Genomic DNA, 21,981 nt, shown 5'->3' with positions numbered 1-21,981 from the left:
TTTACTAAAAGATTTCTACCCCGCTTTCTCTGACCATATAAAGAACCCTCCTGCCTAAGGGAGCAAGCAATCGTAATTGAAACAATATTATTACAATAAAATAAAGAACAGGCTTTAAAAGGAAGAGAGCAGTCAAAACTCAAAAGCAGCTGACAGAAAGCAAAAGGAGACTCTCTCTCCCTCTCCCTCTCTCTCTCTCTCTCCCTTTTGACCTGGCACCTGAAATGAGATTCCCCCTCAGGGATGAGGTGACTAAGTGGGGCTGGAGAGGAACTTTTCTGATGACACCAGATTGTTCAGTGTGGCAAAAGCAAAAAGGGATTGCAAAGCACCGCCAAAGAATCTCTTTCGCTCTTAATATGGCAAATGTGATTCAATGTAAGCAAGTATCATTTGATGCACAATGGGGCAACCCTCAGCTTCTAATATAACTAATGGGACCTGAATGGTTGGTGACTGACCAGGATAGCTGCTGGATAAGCTTGATGAAAATGTTATCGCAGGCAGTAGCAGCTATGATAAAGGGTTTTATTTCCATGTTTGGGATCTTTAGGAAAGGGATTTAAAAATAAAACCGCCAATATTGCAATGCTGTTTCTGAATCCCTTGCAGAGTTGTGGTTGCCACGCCTCAAACAAATATACTGTAGAGCTAGAAAGTGTTCAGAAAAAGACGACCCCCAACGATCAACTTCCCTATGAGGAAAGGTTATGGTGTGTGGGGCTTTTTAGCTTAGAAAAAACGTAAGCAGAGATGGGGCAAGAGGTTTGTAAAATTATGCATGATGTAGATGCTGTACCGTGAACAGAGGAAAAGTCCTCCCCTATCTTTCACAGTATTAGAACTCAAGGTCATCCGATGAAAGTTGGGTGAGGTTCAGGACAGACGAAAGGAGGCACTTATTCACACAGTCCATAGTTCATCAATGAAATTCACTACCGCAAGTGGTGGGGATGAACACCAACTCAGGCACTTTAAAATACGACTTTGTGAAGGATAATATTATCAAAGGCTGGTAGTCATGATGGCCATTTCATCTCTATCCTCAGAGGCAGTGTGTGCCTGTACCTTGTCGCTGAGGTTCAGGAGTTGGAGAGTTGCGTTGCACTCATGTCCTGCTTGTGAGGTTCTGATCGGCATCTGGTTGGCCATGAAAACAAGGTGCAAGACTAGACAGGCCTCGGGCCTTTTCTTATGCTCCTGGAGGAGAAATTTCCACAGCCCAGGTACCACCTCCAATGAATCTTGGGACTCTCTTGCCCAAATGTTGGTGGTAGGAGACAGAGCGGGGCTCCGTTTAGGGGACACAAGTGATAAGGTAGATTCATACAGGAGAATAGCCTTTAAATGTTCCAGCCTCAACACTGTTTAGGGGCTTTAAGAGTCACAAACAACAGATTGTACAAGATCAGAGTACAGTGGTACCTCGGTTTATGAACACAATTGGTTCCAGAAGTCTGTTCATAAACTGAAGCGAATTTTCCCATTGAAAGTAATGGAAAGTGGATTAATCTGTTCCAGACAGTCCGTGGAGTACTTAAACTGAAGCGTTCATAAACTGAAGTGAATTTTCCCATTGAAAGTAATGGAAAGTGGATTAATCTGTTTCAGACGGTCCGCGGAGTACTTAAACTGAAGTGTTCATAAACTGAAGCGAACTTTCCCATTGAAAGTTATGGAAAGTGGATTAATCCGTGCCAGACGGGTCTGCGGAGTACTCAACCTGAAGCGTACTTAACCCGAAGCATGGGTGTAATTGGTTCCGGAAGTCTGTTCATAAACTGAAGCGTTCATAAACTGAAGCAAACCTTCCCATTGAAAGTAATGGGAAGTGAATTAATCCGTTCCAGATGGGTCCGCAGCATTCGTAAACCGGAAATTCGTAAACCGAGGTGTTCATAAACCGAGGTTCCACTGTAATGCAATTTGGAAAATGAGCCCATCAAATAGAATGGAGAGAATTTACTGGTTTGGCCTGGTTTTAGACCCCTCTAGCTGTCTAATTCTGCAGCACCTGGAGTTTGCAAACTACGGTATCCTTATGTGGGGTTGCCCTTGGAGTGCCCGGCAGTATCGCAGCGTGCCTATTTGCAACATTTCTTCAGGAAATGGTGCAGCCAGCCGATTAAGGTGGGCAAAAGCACTCCAGGAAAACAGCAACCGCTAGAGCACCAAAGACCAGTGCTAGGTCCAGGAGATTTCCCAAGCTGTGGAACTGGTTCTTAAGAAGAACTGTCTGGAGGGCATGCATTTATTTCATACCCAGAGATCTGCCCCAGTAGCTCCAGGGGAAAGAGAAAAACTCCTTCAGGCATGGAGGTTTATTCATTCTGGCCCAATGGGCCCCGACTAGCACAGAACAGCCAGGTGTAAATTACAATGAACTGAGTCTTTGACTAGGGCAGACACAGACCTTAGCCTGGGGTGTGGGGCATATTGGAGAAGACTTTGCAATGGCCACCCCCAGCAGGTTTGAACCCAAAGCAATATGCTGCTCCTGTCTGAAGAGGCTTCCCTAGTATGCAACACTCCAGAGACTCAGTCAGCAGGCCTCCAGTTGCCTCCAGCTGGGGTAAGATCATAAGGGGCCGGTGGCCTGCTTTATCCCGTCTCCTGGCCTGGCACTCAGAGCCAGTCGATTCTGATGCTCCTCCTCTGGGGGACGATGAGGCGTCTCCCTACCCTTGTCCATCCTATTGCTCAGCATCCACAAAGCTGCCAGGCTGAATCAGGAGGTGATCGAATGCCCTTCATTCGCCCGCTGCCACGTCTCTACTCTCTTGCTCACTGCCTCCCTCCCCTTCCCTCCTCGCTCTTCCCTGCAAAGGAAATTACAATTGTGATTTATTCAAACTCACCCACCCACTGCCTCTAATCTCTGAGCCTGCAGCACTGGGAGTAAATTCAATCAGGGGAATGTTTTATAACCAAGGAGAGCCTCTTGGCTAGGCAGCAGCAGCAGCAACAACAACTCAGAAGCCTCTCCACCCTATGGGACATGGGAAAACGAGACCCACATCTTTGCCCATAGGCCTCAAACCCTATGGAGCTCAGCCGTTTAATTCTGCGCAGCTGGAAGCATGGAAAGCACATGGATGGAAAGAGTGCCTCAGTAAAGATGTCTCTCTGCCCCGTGACCGCAGCTAATTCCCTTCTCTAGTGTGGACCGTCACAGATATTACTGGTGTGGTCAGCGTGTCTGCGCAGGAACCCTGCAGTATCCACACGTGTGTCCCATCCGTGAGCTGTGCTTTCAAAGCCTCCGGGAAGATAAATGCTCTGGGGTCACTGCACGCAGTGTGTCAAAGAGATCTGCAGGATCCAGCCCAAGCCCAGAAGATACCCTCCAGTTGGGACTCTGGAGCCTCAAATCCCAGCAGCAACAGTGAGGTCATCACAAGCCAGAGGAGCAGATGCCTCTACCTTCCGGCCTGGTCCATTTCCCCTTCTCAGCCTCTTGAAAGCATCCAGCAGATCGGAGGGTGGGGAGCAGAAACATCCGCTGGGAGGTGGAAATCATCTCCATTTTCTCATCCTCTGATCCAATTTCCTCCCAGAAGAGGCAACGTCTGGTATTCACTAATGGCCCGATCCGTCTTAATTAGCTAAAGGGGAGGGGAACCTGCGAGGGGAGGGGAGCATGCAGTTCTCCCTTCATAAAAGAGGGAGACAAAGGAGAGTTCCTTGCCCATCGCCGGCTGGAATTTGTGTTCTGCGTTTATGAATGAATAGGCAAGGGCAGCACCTGCTTGTTCTTTGTTCCCTTAACAGATTTACTTTCTCCTTGACAGAAGCCTGAACAGGATGGGGCTGGCCAGTAATTTGGATGAGAGGCTGTGGATGTGGGGAGGGAAAGGCAGCTTCAAAGTGACGTTACTGTAGCGCACTATGGGATGATGTACTGCAAGAGTGTAAAAGGTGGATCACAGCGAGGCCAGTAAGAGCCAGTCATATACTTCTGGGAATCCCACAAGCAGGGCATGGAGACAACAGCTCTCTTCCGCTGCTTACCTCCAGCAATTATTATTTGGACGTATCCTGCATCCAAACATAAGAGATTCCATTTGCTTGCCATAGGAGCTAGCCACACTGACAGGGTTATCCCCCCACGAAGGTGTCTACTTAGCTGTCCAAACCAACTACCAACACATTCTATGGCAGTGAATTCCACACACTGCCATTTATCTGAAAAAGACCTTTCTTCTAAGTGCCCAAAATTTACTACCAGCTAATTTTTTTCGAGGGGTGACCCTGCATTCTATAAATTTTCTCTGCACACTGCAAAATTCTGCCTCCTCTCCCCCCCCCCAAAAAAACTTGATCTCTTGGAGCTACGTACTCGGTGAGAACAAACAAACTCTGGACATGCTCCAAAGTATTCAGCCCCCAGCAACTAGCAGAAGAAAAAGTCAAGCTCTTATTTGGAATGGATAACCTTCCTAACCTAGCTGGCCCCCAACTTGGGGGGGGGGGAAGCCATCTTCAAAAGCTACAAAATACCAATCTGATTTCGAGTCAATAGGGTCCACCAAACACAGTTTCAATACAGCACTGGTTGTTCATACACTACTGTATGTATGAGATGTTTGTGTAGCTTGCTTCTCTCTTTTTTCAAACGAGAAAGTTTAAATTTCTTTTTGTTCACCAGGGAGGTGAGTGTTTGCTTGCAACAGGTGCCTGCTTCCCCTTTGATTGCTATAAAGGCTCAATCACAGAGAATCAGTGCTGGGTTCCCCTACTGGTAACCCCTCTGCAGCCCCACAAATCCAACTCAATGGTGTAACGTTGGAAAATGTTGATAACTTCTCCTACCTAGGCAGTTACCTTTCCACAAGGTGCAACATTGAAGCTGAAATCCAGCATCGCCTGAGCTCTGCGAGTGCGGCTTTCTCCCGATTGAAGTGCAGAGTGTTTGAGGACCGGAACATTCGCAGGGAAACCAAAATGCTTGTTTACAAAGCTATTGTATACTACCAGCCTTATTATATGCTTGTGAACCATGGACCACTTATAAATGCCACCTCCAGCTCCGCAAAAAGATTCCATCAACGGTGTCTCTGGAAAATTTTACACATCACTTGGGAAGACAGGCGAACTAATACCGGTATCACTGTACTGGAAGAAGCAAAGATCACCAGTGTTGAAGCAATGATTCTTCAACATCAACTTCGTTGGACTGGTCATGTTGTACGGATGCCTGATGATCGTCTTCCAAAGCAACTACTCTATTCCGAACTTAAAAATGGAAAGCGTAATGCTGGTGGTCAACAAAAGAGGTTTAAAGACTGTCTCAAGGCAAATCTTTAAAAAAGTAGTATAGCTTTCCCCTTCTCCGAAGATGGCGGGCGAGAAGAAAGCAAAGAGGGTTCGGAAGGTTCATACCAGCCGCAACCCAGTGCTGGCCCGGGGAATCGGGAGGTATTCCCGGTCTGCCATGTATGCTCGGAAGGCCATGTACAAGCGCAAGTACAAAGCTCCAGAAACTAAGATAGAAAAGAAGAAGAGAGAGAAAGAGCCAGCTACTATCACAAAGCCTGTTGGAGGTGATAAGAATGGAGGCAACAGGGTGGTCAAACTTCGCAAAATGCCGAGGTACTACCCAACAGAAGATGTTCCCCGCAAACTCCTGAGTCATGGCAAAAAGAATTTTGCCCTACACAAGAGGAAGCTGCGGGCTTCAATAACCCCAGGAACTGTTGTGATCCTTCTCACTGGTCGCCACTGAGGCAAGCGTGTGGTCTTTCTGAAGCAGCTCGGAAGCGGTCTGTTGCTTGTAACAGGCCCCCTTACTATCAACCGGGTCCCTCTGCGCAGGGCTCACCAGAAGTTCGTCATTGCCACTTCAACCAAGGTTGACATCTCCAGTGTGAAACTTCCAAAGCACCTCAGCGACCTTTACTTCAAGAAGAAGAGGCTGCGTAAACCCAAACACCAGGAGGGCGAAATTTTTGACACCGAGAAAGAGAAATACGAGATAACGGAGCGACGCAAGGCCGACCAGAAGCATGTGGACTCCCAGCTCTTGCCCATCATCAAGAAGGTGCCTCAGCTGTGAGGCTATTTGCGTTCAACATTTTCGCTTTCCAATGGCGTTTATCCTCACAAATTGGTGTTCTAAATTGTCTGGAGACACCACAGTAAAGTTTGGAGAAAAAAAGAACCCTAAAAAAAAAAAGTAGTATAAACACTGAGAACTGGGAAACACCGGCATACGAGCGCTGCAATTGGAGAACAGCCTTTACCAAAGGTGTCATGGGCTTGGAAGACACTTGAACTCAGGACGCAAGGGAGAAACGGGCTAAGAGGAAGGCACACTTGGCAAATCCACACCATGATCAACTCCTGCCCGGAAACCTACGTCCCCACTGTGGAAGGACGTGTGGGTCCAGAATTGGCCTCCACAGTCACTTACGGACTCGTTGTTAAAACTGTGTTTATGGAAGACAATCTTACTCGGCTAAGAGTGATCGCCAAAGAAGAAGAAGAGGAAGAGATATGCACTACAAAGCATGGTAGATACTTGCTCTATTGTACCTGCTTGCAAGCTAACAATGTATTTGGCATTTCCTTTGTAACTGCTGTCTGCTTTGTTTCACTTCATCCTCATTGGGGAAGTCTCACCAGGGGCAACACGGAGCCCTTGCAGTCGGGATTCCACAATGCTGTGGGAGTTGGGGTGGCTGCATCTTTAACCTGAGTGTTCCTTCAGGAAGAATAAAGCCAACAGCCCCACCTGCTGGCAGGCAACAAAATACGTAGGCTAACACATAGAGCAATTAACTCTAATGTACATTGAATGAAGCCATGAAGTCTAGAAGGGGGAGTAGGGAAGTGTTTACTAGGCCTTCCATTTAAAGTCTCCAAGGAAAAGTACTGCTTTTGAGTTGCTAACAAGGTGTTAATAGCTTTGGAAGAGTAAGTGGCTGCTAAAAAGCTCTTTAACTAGGATGTAGCATACCAGCCTCTCCAACTGCAATAATTGCACACTTTTCTGCTCATCACTGCGTCCCCAAACCTTCCTATAATGAATACCAATGCAAATCTGGGTGCTGTTTCAACTGAGCTGAAGTGCCTTCTCTGTTTGGCCACAGAATACCAACGGTCACTACTGCCAAGCCGCTCAGAGACTGCAGAACTCCAAAGATACCCATCAACACAAGGGTAAGGCTGGTGTTACCAGGGAGGAAACAGCTTAGGCATTGGGGCAATGGACCCATAAGCCAGTGCTGTTAGAGATAGGGCATTTCCACATGTTCCCACTCCCTTTTGCATCATTCAGCTTGCTACCATAAAACATGCAGGACGCATGTTGCTTTTTTAGCAGAGACTTTTTTGGATGTGATGCTTGTAGCGTCGAAACACCAGAGCTGGACTTCTTCCCCAGGCGTGAATCAAAGCTGCTCTTGCATCTTGGTTCATGGAAAAGGGGCAGGTGCCGTGAACTGGAGGCAGAGCCTGACACTCTGCAAGAGGGAGAGAATCCAGGTTGCGGCCAAAGGAGAGCAGCTTTTGAGGTGCCCTTGGTGCTGAGAGCAGCAGTTCCTTGAGCCTGCATTATTCATGTGGCCTTGTCGGGTAGTGAATTATTTATTCAGCACTATTTGCAGGGAGTGGCAAGAGGCACCAAGGTGCTTTTATAGCAGAAAGTGGGTGGGAGGGGAGAGAGAAGGGATGGCATGGGCTATTAACCCCAGCCCTGCAGGAAAACACTGAACAGGAGGCGAGAAGTAGGATGGAACAACTGGTTAACTTTCAGGACCACTGCAGAGAGGATTAGAGAATAGCTGGCAAGCATGAAGCTTGGAAAGCAAACCGCTAGCAGCCCTGGAACAGTGGCACATAGGAAGGAGCAATACCTAGTGGTTAGCCTCCACAACAGGCCTTATAAAGCCTGCTATAAGGGAGAATATACGTCTCATGAGCTCACTTATCAACAGCGTACCAGGAAGACTCTTGCCCAGCCCGTCAGGTAAAAGGATTTATACAGGCTGCTTGCTGCAGGACAGTTAAGGGTGCAGAAATGTCCTCTTAGCCTGGAAATGGAATGAAGTTGGCACAGCCCAGCAGGCACACGCTACATGAAGGTTAATAATACGAGCCTGCCTCAGGACTGTTGTTAATGTTGCTGAGACAATAAATGCAAAGTGCTGAGAGCACTTAGGGGGAAATGCTGTGTAAAGTTTATTATTCATAGAAACCACTTTGTTCCTCCATTCCAGTTGAGCACAGGCTCAGGGCTGCGGCCAGGTTTGGAGTAGAGAAGCACCATGATCACCGAGGTTGGTCTAGACCAGGCATAGGCAACCTTGGCTCTCCAGATGTTTTGGAACTACAACTCCCATGATCCCTAGCTAACAGGGCTAGTGGTCAGGGATCATGGGAGTTGTAGTTCCAAAACATCTGGAGAGCCAAGGTTGCCTATGCCTGGTCTAGACAAACACTCAAGGAAGGGCAGCAAAACTGGCCATATCCAAGTATTGCCCTATATTAAAGTTAAAAGGTAAAGGGACCCCTGACCATTAGGCCCAGTCGTGACCGACTCTGGGGTTGTGGTGCTCATCTCATGTTATTGGCCAAGGGAGCCAGCGTACAGCTTCCAGGTCATGTGGCCAGCATGACAAAGCCGCTTCTGGAAAACCAGAGCAGCACACGGAAACGCCGTTTACCTTCCCACTGTAACGGTACCTATTTATCTACTTGCACTTTGACGTGCTTTCGAGCTGCTAGGTTAGCAGGAGCTAGGACTGAGCAACAGGAGCTCACCCCGTCGCGGGGATTCGAACCGCCGTCCTTCTGATCGGCAAGCCCTAGGCTCTGTGGTTTAACCCACAGCACCACCCGCATCCCAATTATTAAAGTTACTGGGGTCCAAAGACAGGGGTACTTTCCTTTCCAGATGCAGGGGTTTCACCAAAGAACAATCATTTGCTACGGCTCACCCCAAAGGGTGACCAAACTGCGGGAGGCAGTGGAAGACAGGAGTGCCTGGTGTGCTCTGGTCCATGGCGTCATGAAGAGTTGGACATGACTAAATGACTAAACAACAACAACAACAACAACCCCAAAGGGAGTAGACTGAGGAGACTGAAGAGGAGGAGGAGGAGGAGGAGGAGGAGGAGGAGGAGGAGGAGGAGGAGGAGGAGGAGGAGGAGTTTGGATTTGATACCCCGCTTTATCACTACCCGAAGGAGTCTCAAAGCGGCTAACATTCTCCTTTCCCTTCCTCCCCCACAACAAACACTCTGTGAGGTGAGTGAGGCTGAGAGACTTCAGAGAAGTATGACTAGTCCAAGGTCATCCAGCAGCTGCATGTGGAGGAGTGGAGACTCAAACCCAGATCACCAGATTACGAGTCCACCGCTCTTAACCACTACACCACACTGGCTTTCTAAATACCTCCAAGGTCAGCTGCAACACCAAAAAGGCAGGAAGGTGGCAGAGGGCCTTACATGATGAATGGGTTTTAGAAAGGGGTGGGGAACACATGCAAAGAACACTTCAAAAAAGAATTGTGGTGAGGGATGGGGAAACCTGAGTGTGGACTCCAGCTCCCCCTGGCCCCAGGCAACATGGCCCATTGACCATGCAATGATGGGAGCTGTAGTCCTGCAATATCTGGAGGGCCCAGATTCCTTGCCCTAAAGGTTCCGTCATAGAAAAGCTCTGCCCCAAAGGAAAAGGAGGAAGCTATGTAAACAAAATCAGAACCCATGCCTGAAGAACACAGCACTGCTCAATCCACAAGCCCCAGGCTGGATGTTGTGGGTAACTGGGGTTTAGTGGAGTTCCTTCCTCCACTTCTCTTGCTAGCACCTTTTCTTAACAAAGCGGCTGTTGCTCTGACTCCCCCAGCTGGACAAGACTTGAATTACACAGGAAGAGCCACTTGCTATCCTCGTTGACTGACAGTAGGATGGAGACTGCTGAGAACTATGGGGATACGAATTTGACTTCCAGAATTGGGGGGGGGAGGCAGGATATAAATGCAGGATGCGACCGCTGGCACACATGTTCTATTGACATACAACCGCTGACTTGCAGTCCCAGAAGGTGGCAGAACAGGCTTACACACACAAAGATCCAGAATGCACAAAAGAGGAGTTCCCTGTATAACATAGAAAAGTAGGTAGCTTTGAGAATTCAACAGAGGAAAAAGGCCCAGTCTGGCAAGGTCACTTTTCTCCTGCTGGAAACTGGGGTTGGGGAAAACCTGAAGGGCAGCCAATCATGGACCTGAACCAATGGATTCAATGTACAAGAAAGGAGATTCTGATTAAACATCAATATGAACTTTCTGAAAGTAAGAAAGTTTCCATTTGACAGTGGAACGGACTCCCTTGGAAGTTGGTGGATTCTCCTTCCTTGGAGGTTTTTAAGCACAGGTTGGAGGGGCCACCTGTTATTGATGTTTCAGCTGAGGTTCTTGCATTGCAGGGGGCTGGGCTAGATGACAACTGGGGTCCCTTCCAACTCTACAGTTCTATGAGTCTTACGATCCTATCCCACTCCAGTACAGGGAATAACACAGCTGTATGTGCAGGAGAAAACAGGGAGACATGATAGCTGGGTCACAGATACCAAAGTGGAGTTGCAGTACTGTGTGAAAATGACCAGAAGCCAGGCAGTTTTGTTTCCTACAGAAGCAGGCTTTTCCATCTACGGCCAAGGACCAGAACTGGAACACTACGGACATATATTGTATGGCACTTAGTCTGCATCCAAAATATAGGGGTTTTAATCAAATATGTGGGAGTCTGTGTTTTGGTAAAGGAAGAGTTGGGGACTCAGCCCCAGCCAGTATGGCCAAAGGCCAGGAATGATGGGAGTTGCTGTCCAACACACCAGGGACAATCTTTCCAGACAAGCTGCCTGGAGCACACTCTGCCATGCTCATCGGTACATACAAATAGGTACTACTAAAGAGTTTCTCCATGTGAATACCAGACCTTGAGAGAGACCCCTAACAAGCTTTATAGCTTAAAAACCTATCACCAACCTTTCCACCTTTTACATATTTTACTGAGGGTTAAAAGTGGATTTTAAAAAAAATGATGGCTGAGATTCTCAGTAATTGGTTCATGCAAATTCCTACAGCTCCTATTCACAAAGGACTCTCTGAATATGGCCGGCTACAGTGGATGGGTACAGAGGCCCGCAAGTCAAGGGTCTGTCTTGTGAAAAGCTGACGCAGGAGCATACCCACCGGCAAAAACCTGTGCTTTAGCAGGTGCTACAATTCCAGAAAAAGGGGATACGAAGGCCAAATCTGGCTTGCCTTCCAATGCAAGAGCCTTGCAGGATAAGAAAGAGGCAGTCTCCAACAGCAGATTTATGACTCTTCTTATCAACCTACTTTTGGTGAGATATGACCTTTCACGAGAATGGATCAAAAAAGTGCAGATCAGCCGAAGAGTCATCTTGAATTGTAGTCAATAGATACAAACCGGTCATGTGAATCTGATATAGTTTTCCCACTGATGTCAGCCTCTCTGTAAGTAGTGGTAGGCGAATGGACCCTCAAACCAAGCATCAAATATTCAGACAAGCAAAGGTGCTGTTTAGCAGTAAACAAAAGTACTGGTAGTTTAATTGGCTTCTTGTCTATTAATACAGCATCATTCCACCCTCCCTTGGAGAGATAGGACAGCTGTAGCACCACAATCTCCAGTTACAAGATGAGCTGATTTGATGCTGTTCGGAACAATTCCCCACCGCTCCGCCCCGATACCTGAGAACACCTGCACAACAGAACTAAAACTTGTTGAAGCCTGTCACCATCTGCTCTTAAAAAGCTGGTGCACAACACACCGATGAAGGGACGCAACCCTCTGTTGCAGTAGGCAGCACACATCACATCTCCACAGGGCCGTCTTAAGCTTAAATGGAGCCGTGGTGCGGGGATCCCTCGGGCGCCCCCCACGTTTCCCTCCGAGCGTGCAGCGCCTCTCCCTCGGGCCCCTCTGCGGCCCACCTTGTACTGCCAGTGGGCAGCCTGCAGACAAGTTTAAAGCTCCATTTAAACCTTTCCATTAACTCCAGCAATGTTCTGCCTGACATTTCCACCAGCCCCTTTTGCCACTGTACCAAAATTGGTGGGGTCTGACGAATGGCCCAGGGGTTAGCTACCACTGACTTAAAGTATCTGGATCAGGAATTTTTGCCTAAATAGGGTGGCTGAGTATTAATACAAGGCAAGAAAAATTTGGATCAGAATATATACAAACGAATGAAATGCATATGCTGTGCAAAAATATTTTAATGGAATATGGCACCAATTAAAAATAAATAATATGTATCTCTCTTTTTATACAAATATTTTTTTTACAAAGTTGTATAATATAAATACAGCTAACAACGAACTGAATACATGTGACTCATGAAATAACACAGAGCACACAAAATGTCAACAAACCGAAAAATTAAAACAATGAACGCTTACAAAACCCTAGTGTTATTTATTACTTGCATCTTAATACTACTAGTGCCTGTCCTAATTAGTTTGGGGGACCCAAAGGTAAAGACGGCTCTGCATTTCCAGCTGTGAATGTACAAGAAGTGCCCTCCGTTGGTTAGAAACCTGTAATGGGGCAATCAATAAAGAGGTTCATAGTCAGGATCAGGCAGCTTTGTGGCTCTTTAGCTTGTGGAACTGTCCAATTTCTCAAAGTGCTTTCCACAGTGCCCACAAGCAAAGCTGTACTGGGCTTCTGAGGTATGCTTCTTCATGTGCCAGTTGAGAGAAGATTGCTGCCAGCATTGGTATCCACAGATCTCACACCTGTGGAGAGAAGCCGTCATCACCTCGCTGCATTCAAGAACATGGCAGCAGTAGAGAGCCCACAGGCAAGGCAATAGGCCATCACCGCTTGCTGCCAACCTTTCACACTGCATGCACATAGCACCCTTAAAAATCAGAGAATGGGTGTCAACCAGTTACTGTGTCTGACCAGATGTAGCCAAAGAGGGAGCCGTGTCCACAAGAGGTGCGACTGTTATTATACCCAGAGACGGTTCTGTGCTGCCTCTCCAAGGCACCTTTAACATTACGTTCTTAACAAGGTTGAAAGGAAAGAGCCATTCAGGTTAATTCATTGCTTAAATCCAGCTCCATATTGTAGCTAGCGCTGCCCTTTGTAGAGGGGACCCAGGTGGCACTGTGGGTTAAACCAGTGTTTCTCAACCTTTTTTGAGCCAAGGCACACTTGTTCCATGAAAAAAATCACGAGGCACACCACCATTAAAAAAGTTAAAAAAATTAACTCTGTGCCGCCCTATATTGACTATACAGTGGTACCTCGGTTTATGAACACAATTGGTTCCAGAAGTCTGTTCATAAACCGAAGCGTTCATAAACTGAAGCGAACTTTCCCATTGAAAGTAATGGAAAGTGGATTAATCCGTTCCAGACGATTTTTTGTTCTTATGTCCACTGATGGTAGTCATTGTTTGGAGGGGGGGGGCTTTTATCCATTTTGGGAGTCAAACAGCCGCAGCCATGGAAGCGCTCCCATGGCTCCGCGAAGGCCCGGCCTCCGGGGGGCATCGGAGCGAAGGCCCGGCTCCGGTGGCGCCCACGTTGGTGGCGCTGGGATTGGGGCCAGGCTGCCGGGAGAGAGAAGAGAGGGACGCGGTCAGGAGTCCCGGAGGCAGCGGAACCCCCCAACCCCCCGTCCCTTCGCTTCTCCGTCGCTCTCACCATTGCGAAGGGCGGCTCTGTCGGCTTCTCACAAACTCCCTCAGCCGGCAAGTGTCGCCTCCGTCGTCGTGGCGGCTTCTCCCTCCTCCTCCTCAGGCGACGAGAGAGGGAGCCTCGCTGCCAGCGCCTGAGGAAGAACTCCTAGCATGCGCTTGCCCTGCACGGCACCTGGCTCACACCCCTTCCTTTTCCCCATGAGCGGGGACAGCGCTACCTCCCCGCCGAGCAGGCTCGGGGTTTCCCGCCTTCCTCCACCGCCCCGAGAGACAGGCGCTGCTTCGGCCACCCCTCCTCTGTGCGCAGAGGGGCCGACACCGTCGGCGTGGCCATGGCGGGAGGCGAGGGAGCTCAGGTGCGGGGTCCGTCGGTGGCCTTCCTCCACCCGGACCTGGGTCTCGGCAGTGTCATGGCCACGCTGACGGTGTCGGCCCCTCTGCGCACAGCGGAGGGGTGGCCAAAGCAGCGCCTGTCTCTCGGTGCGGTGGAGGAAGGTGGGAAACCCCGAGCCTGCTTGGCGGGGAGGTAGCGCTGTCCCTGCTCGTGGGGAAAAGGAAGGGGTTTGAGCCAGGCGCCGTGCAGGGCAAGCACATGCTAGGAGTTCTTCCTCAGGCGCTGGTAGCGAGGCTCCCTCTCTCGTCGCCTGAGGAGGAGGAGGGAGGAACCATAGAGATAAAAGAGAGAGCGGAGAGTGGTGGTGGTGCGGGCGGGGCAGGCAGGCGGGTTATGACAGGAATCGCCGCCATCTTGTGAAGGGCGCGCTCAAACGCTGCCATGCTGAGAAGGTTCTCCGCACATAGGTACGGTAGTTCTCCTCTCTGTGACAATGCAAATCGCCCTTCTCGTCGCCGCATGTTGCGGCACACCAGCCAGCGTCTCGCGGCACAGTAGTGTGCCGCGGAACAGCGGTTGAGAAACGCTGGGTTAAACCACAGAGTCTAGGGCTTGCTGATCAGAAGGTCGGCGGTTCGAATCCCTGCAACGGAATCCCTGCAGGGGTGAGCTCCTGTTGCTCGGTCCCAGCTCCTGCCAACCTAGCAGTTCGAAAGCACATCAAAGTGCAAGTAGATAAATAGGGACCGCTCCAGTGGGAAGGTAAACAGCGTTTCCGTGTGCTGCTCTGGTTCGCCAGAAGCAGCTTTGTCATGCTGGCCACATGACCCGGAAGCTGTCTGCGGACAAACGCCGGCTCCCTCGGCCTATAGAGCAAGATGAGCGCCGCAACCCCAGAGTCGGACACGGACATGATGGTCAGGGGCCCCTTTACCTTTATCTTGCCCTTTGTAGAAGGCCATGTGATAGCACTGCAAGCCTCCCCTCAATCAGGGGTGTGTGTGTTCGACAATGGACTTCCAGGTGGTTCTTCCGCTTGAAGGATTTCCCACAGGTCTCACAGGTAAATTCACGGACTCCTATGAGAAGGAAATGAACAGGTCAGTACAGCCTGCAGACCTGGGACCTATTGCCTCCCACAAGGTCCTGGGTTGAGCAGGTAACACCCATCTCTTGCTGAATTTTCAGTGTTCCTTCAATTAGGAACTTCTCAATTATAGTGGTACCTCCAGTTGTGAATGGGATCCGTTCCAGAGGTCTGGCCACATCCCGAGGAATTTGCAACCTCCCGAGGAGGACCTCTTCTGCGCATGCGTGCCTTTCTGCACATGCACGCGTGGTGAAGTCCAGAAAAATACTTCCTGATGAAATGAAAGGTTTATAGGATGAAAACAAGAAAAATTGATTTTAGTGTTGACAAAAGGACAAAAAGACAGTTAAGTTAAAAACGTATTAATTTACTTACTGTATGACGAAGCGGTGGAAGTCAATACTATTTCTTTTCTTTTCTTTTCTTTTTTTCCCTTTCCTTTTTTCCCCCCTCTGCTTTCTCTAACTTTTCTGCTCTTCACTTTTTCTCTTTCTTTTCTCTCCTTCTTTCTACTTTTCTGTGTTTATCTATATAAATTGTCTATATTCTTTGATTAAAGATTTCTTTTTTTGTCATGAATGTTTTGAAACATGATTCGTAAACATCTTTTTTATGGATATGTGTGTGCAAATTGTACATATGTACTTTTATTTGAAATATTCAATAAAGATTCCTTTAAAAAAACAACAACAGAAAAATACTTCCGTGTTTGCTGCGTTCGCATCCCGAAGATTATGTATCCAGAGCGGATACATAAGCGGAGGTACGACTGTACTTGTTTTATACTTGCAGCCAATGTTTCTCAAACTTGGGTCTCCAGCTGTGGTTGGATCATCCCTAGCTGGCAGGATCTGTGGTCAGGAATGATGGGAGTTGTAGTCCAACAACAGCTGGTGACCCAAGTTTGAGAAACGCTGAACGGTGTTATTTGTTTTTATAACTGTATATTAAGTATATTGTTGTAACCCAGTGTGAGATTGTATGGCAAAGTGTGCAACAGGCTTAAATGTCGCAGACAGGACCCAATTTGCTAGGACCCCTAGGGGATGGGGCAAAGAGTACCACTGCATCGGAGACAGCAGCAAGGAGCAACACATGATGAGCACCTAGGGGAACTTGAAAAGGCGCTGGTCCCAACAGCAAGTGCAGTGCTAAGTAATGCTGAGACTGCAAGCTCTGTCATTAAGGTCACAGCATCTCTAGCACTCCATATGTGAGACGCTTTACAGACTTTGATTTAAAGGATGTCACAAGTGCAGGAGGAGCAAGCCTGGGATGTCCCATGTAGTCAACTCCAGCAATTTATGGAAGACTGTGGTTACGTGCTGATGGGAGCAAGAGCTCCTCTGAGGCAGGATACAGAAGCAGAGAGCCTGGCCTTATAGCTGCATCACATCCAAGGAGGCCTTGGAACTAGCAACATACCTGAGTGATTTATCACGTGCCTCCGGAGATGGTTGGGCAGGTAGAACTTCTTGCCACAACCTGGGTGGGGACACACCTTCGTCTTTCCTTTTTGGTGAACAAGGTTAACATGGCTCTGTGCAAATAAAGAGATGGGATGAACATGGCTCCTTGAAGATACAATATTGGGAAGCTCCGATCGCCCTATTACAAAGACATGAATCCTAAACTAAATTAGAACAATCCTCCTTGTCGCTCAGAGCCTTCACTGGTTTATAAGCTAGCGAGTAGGCCTGGAGAAAAGGGCCTCACCATTTATTATGCCCCATCAAGTCCATGAAACATTTAAGCTCAAGGTTGCTTAAATGTGTTTTGCAGAGGCCAGGATATCACAGGCAAACAAAGGGTTAAAAAAAGGAAGCAACTAGGCATTTGGCACAACTCTGCTACTTCTGCTATTTGCCACCCTCTCCAACTTGGAACAGAATAAAATGCAGGGGTGGGAGTGGGGACTGTACCTGGCAACTACTAAGTGCTACATAGAGCTGGGTGCATCCTTCATAGGGACAATGGAACATTTCCAGCATTCCATCTGCATCCATCACACACCTCATTTTCCTCCTCCTCCTCCTCCTCAAGGAAGAAAAATAGAATTAAGGCTGCCAGCAAGGACCCATAACCACTGTATCTTTTGCCCTTGCATCCCAGGAGACCAAACTGAAAACAGCAACTTCAGAAGAAATTCCTACCTATATATCAGACTGTGCTCTACATATAGACGTAGGTCCCTCAAATTCAGGGACCTTCTCCTAATGTATCATAGAACAAAGTGAATCTCCCAAATCCTGAAAACCTCAATTTCATAGATGCGAAGAAGAGTATGAAAATGCAAACAATCCAGAAACAAGTGGCAAGTGGACCAAGGAAGGGCTTGAAAAAAAAAATCAAGTATACCCAGCTTACTCTAATTGAAAAGGTAACTCTACACGTTTGTTAAGTGTAATAATTAAACCACACAGAGCTTTGCATCCAGACAATGGGTGGTCATGGTAGCAGTACTGGGAAGGTGAGCAGGATTCCCAAAGTTGGCATAGCTGCATGCACAGGACTGTAAGAGACAGAAGAAAAGCATTTCCCCCAATCTACTTTCCCGGGAGAAGCAGAGAGTCCAGGAGCCAGAGCCACTCCCTCCCCCTGAACACAGCAGCCACAATCCTCTGCTGCTGCTCACTCACTTTTCAGATTCCTTTGGAATCTCACAGATAATGGAGGACATGTTGTTGCCATCTGTCTCCTCCTCAGGTTTAGGCTCTGGTTCCAGCCCCCCACTCTCAGGGGCTGGCTCTGGGTCACAGGGTGTCTTTATTTCTGTTGGGGGCTGCGGCTCCTCCTTTTTGAGCTCAAACAACTTGATTTCTGTCGGCAATCACAAAACAACATTGCAATTCTGAATGCTGGAACCCTTTGCCTGGAGATTCCAGAGGTTATACAGAGCCGGGGGGGGGGGGCAAATAGAGGAGCTAGCCAAGGGCCAGTCATGTTTAAAATGCACTCCTTCCAGGAATCTTTTGTACCCGGTCGGGCAGGAATGGCAACACAATTCTAAACAGGCCAGAAGCTCATTGGCGTTGTGATCAGTTTTCTGGGCTTGGCCTAGAGGCTGGAGGGGCTCAACGGTGGAAAGCAGAAAGGAGCAACTACCTACCACATTCCACTCCAAAAGTACACACATCCTATATTTACATGAACCCTTACTTCAAATAACCACTCACACTGTCACACCTGTGGTCTCAAGAAGTCTAGATCAGGCATCCCCAAACTTGGCCCTCCAGATGTTTTGGGACTACAATTCCCATCATCCCTGACCACTGGTCCTGTTAGCTAGGGATGATGGGAGTTGTAGTCCCAAAACATCTGGAGGGCCGAGTTTGGGGGTGCCTGGTCTAGATAAAGAAGCTTTGCAAAGGTTGGCTGTTTTCTGCTTTTGGGGCACAAGTGGCAAACATAGGTATGCTTCAGGGATAAGACACACAGATCCATCATCATCATTTTTTATTTATACTCCGCCCACTCTGGACAGCTTCCAACAAAAGATTAAAAAAACATTAAAACATCAATCATTAAAAACTTCCCTAAACAGGGCTGCTGCCTTCAGATGTCTTCTAAAAGTCAGATAGTTGTTTATTCCCTTGACATCTGATGTGAGGGTGGGTGCCACTACTGAGAAGGCCCTCTGCTTGCTCCCTTGTAACCTCATTTCTCGCAGTGAGGTGCTCCTTCAGGTATTCTGGGCCGAGGCCATTTAGGGCCTTAAAAGTCAGCACCAACACTTTGAATTGTGCTCAGAAACATACTGGGAGATAATGTAGGTATTTCAAGACCAGTGTTATGTGGTCTCGGCAACCATTCCCAGTCACCAGTCTAGCTGCCACATTCTGGATTAGTTGTTAAAACACATACCTTCCTATTTTCATGTGCTACTGTTCAGATGATCTACTTAAGTTTGGACATAATGTTTCAGGCTACTGTATGCCTCCTGACAGTAATACTTCACACAGGTGGACCCCAACCATCAACTTCCTCTACCGTTCGTGCTTCACTAGCAACTACTTCCTTGTAATCCAGCTCCTAGAGACCAACTTGGCTCTTCATGCCACAGCTGTAAAGCCATGGCTTTGTTACTCTGCTTTTGTAGAATTGCTACGAGGGAGAGCGAAGTATTGAACTAAACTGCAGGTGTGCCTCTTACAAAACGTATTTACAGAAGGAAGCAGCAGCAGCAGCAGAACTAAAAGGGGATACTTGTTGGGAAGATCCAGGAGACAGATTCATAAGCATATTATTATTACATCATCATCATCATCATCATCATCATCATCATATTTACATTCTGCCCAAAATATTAAAATACATAAAAAGCAGAGCGCTTGGAATATATTTCTTTTGGTTTTGGAGGTGAATGGCTGGGAGAGAATCCTGCCCTCCCTCACCCATAGCAGGAACTGCCACTCACACACCAGGTTACAGCTAGGCAGTTTAGTGGAAATGTGCCTTCTGACCACACCTGGCCCACTCAAGAATAGGAGGCAGAAACTACCTTTTTTTGTTTCAATGTATTCCACACTTTCCATGGCCTCCATGCTACTGGGCTGTCCATTCTCAGGCTCTGTCTGAGCATAAGCTGTCACACCCTCAATCATGGCACAGAGCAGCTCCTCTCCTCCAGTGTTTTGTGTTGTGCAGGCTCCTATGATGTAAGTAATGGGCCCCGCCTGCTAGCCGGCTCCCTAAAATATCATGGGTTTGCTCATTTCTATATATAGGGTGCCTACATTCTGCACTGACTGGTTGCATGGGAACATGTGCGAATGGCTTTAGATACCTATTAGGTCCATAAATTACCATATAATATATATTCAACACAAAAAGCAGCGGCAATTTGTTGTTGACAAAGGACAGCTGGACATATAAAGGGCCCCATTACCTTCAGTAGCTTGGGGCCTCATCAAACCTAAATCTGGCCCTGGCTGTTCCACCAGGAATCAAATACAGTAGCTCATAAAGCAGCCAATACAGTCAGAAAACACTTTTCGCAATCTTGATTGAAAACTCACAGAAAACCCGGGTGCTGCCACTTTCGAAATACTTTTGGAATTCCACAATTAAAAACAGTCGACTGTATATGACAGTGATTAGTAGAATCCAGGGCCGGCTCTAGGTAGACCCCCGGTGGCACGGTGTGCTAGGGCGCCGGGCCGGTAGGCAGGGCGCCGCATGGCAAAGCCACGCGGAAACCATGCTGCGCCCTGCGAGGTCGGGGGCGCCGGAGCAATCTCTGCCCCTCAGCACCAGGGCGCGCGACCTGCTCGAGACTGCCCTGGTAGAATCCCTCCCCCATGGGTACAGCTAGTAACCTTTAAGTCACAGCAGAAGGTGTCAAATCTCCCAAAAACTCACCATTGTCACACACATTCTCAGACTCACTGAGTGGCTCAAGAGGTGAGCACAGGTCCTGGAAACAGCGGTGCCCTGCTTCACACTGTGCCCTGCTTCACAGCTGTTGTGTACATCTCAAAGGTGGGGTCCAGCTCTGAGAGATGGGGCTCATAGGGACAGCGGGTTTTTTTTGTCTTCGTACCAGTTCACATTCTGCCTTCTTCCTTGTGACATGGGAGGGGGGTTAGGGAGGAGGAGGAGAACATAAGTTTGAGAAGCAGAGAACAGAAGGGCCCTTCAAACAATTGAAATATAAAGCATACAACACCAACCCCTGAAGAAAGAATCCGGAAGTGATCCACGTAATATTTATTAAATACTCATTCATTTCATATGCAAAGAAGGCAATAAGGAGCCCTAAGTCATTTTAGTTCAAATACAGTGGTACCTCAACTTACGAATGCCTCGACTTCCGAAGGTTTCGACTAATACGGAAGTATTTTTGCCGTGCACGCAGTCTGTGCATGCGCAAAATGGACGCTTTGGCATCCAAAGTTTTCGACTTCCGAAGAGCGCCGCGGAACGGATCGCCTTTGTAAGTCGAGGTACCACTGTAAATTAACTTCAAAGATGCTGAGACTTACATGTTCACCTCTTGAACATGAAGCTTTGAAAATAATATAACGGAACACCACATCAAAATACCAGTTTATTACCATACCACAGGCTGCACTGTTAATGACAATAAAATGTGGGATGCCTACAGGAACCTCTGTGAGATATTTCCATATTGCAGGCGGCGGCAGCAGCTAAGCCAAGACACGCTCCTTGGTCTCCCTTGCAACACTGGTAGTCTTGGAGCAGGAAGTAAAGTGGTACCTAGGAAGTCTAATGGAATCCGTTATGGAAGTCCATTCAACTTCCAAAAGGTTCAAAAACCAAATCACGGCTTCTGATTGGCTACAGGAAGCTGTGGAAGCCCTGTCGGACGTTCGGCTTCCAAAAATAGTTCGCAAGCTGGAAGGAACAGTCACTTCTGGGTTTGCAACATACGGGAGCCAAAACGTTCAGGAACTAAGCTGTTCAAAAACCAAGGTATAGCCGCACCTTGTTTTGCGACCGGGATCCGTTCCAGAGCAGTAGCCGCTAGCTGAAAAGGACGCAGGGCAAGGCGATTTAGTGTTTCTGCGCATGCGCAAGCAGCAAACCCGGAAGTAACCCATTCCGGTACTTCCGGGTTTGCTGCGGATGTTCGCCAGAATGGACGCTAGACGAGGCGGACATTCGTGGAGATATTATTGTATAACTGTAAAGCTAGCCAAGCACCTCAACAATATGTTGGAGTGCACATCTCTAGTTACACATCTCTAGTTACAAACGTGAATCCTCTGTGAAATACTTCCTGTGGCCATCTCTGTCTGAAAGCTAAACAAACTTAATGGGAATAATTATGATTATTTGTTTATTTATTTATTTATTTATACCCCACCCATCTGGCCGGGTTCCCCCAGCCACTCTGGGCAGC

General features: G+C 47.9%; 1 non-coding gene and 1 pseudogene across 1 annotated transcript; one reads left to right on the top strand and one right to left on the bottom strand.

Moving 5' to 3' along the window:
- The first annotated feature begins 5,330 nt into the window (after positions 1-5,330).
- LOC118097815 (large ribosomal subunit protein eL6 pseudogene) lies at positions 5,331-6,175 on the top strand (annotated as a pseudogene).
- Positions 6,176-12,239: 6,064 nt separating this feature from the next.
- LOC118075330 (uncharacterized) lies at positions 12,240-17,156 on the bottom strand. Its single transcript, XR_015947287.1, has 5 exons — positions 17,039-17,156; positions 16,542-16,656; positions 15,253-15,387; positions 14,961-15,105; positions 12,240-12,778 (listed from the first exon to the last, which is right to left on the bottom strand). It is a non-coding gene; the product is annotated as an uncharacterized LOC118075330 (transcript).
- Positions 17,157-21,981: the final 4,825 nt, after the last annotated feature.

This window comes from Zootoca vivipara, chromosome 15 (genome assembly GCF_965207765.1).
Source record: "Zootoca vivipara chromosome 15, rZooViv2.hap1.1, whole genome shotgun sequence".
NCBI lineage: Eukaryota > Metazoa > Chordata > Lepidosauria > Squamata > Lacertidae > Zootoca > Zootoca vivipara.
This window is presented reverse-complemented; position numbering and strand designations above follow the sequence as displayed.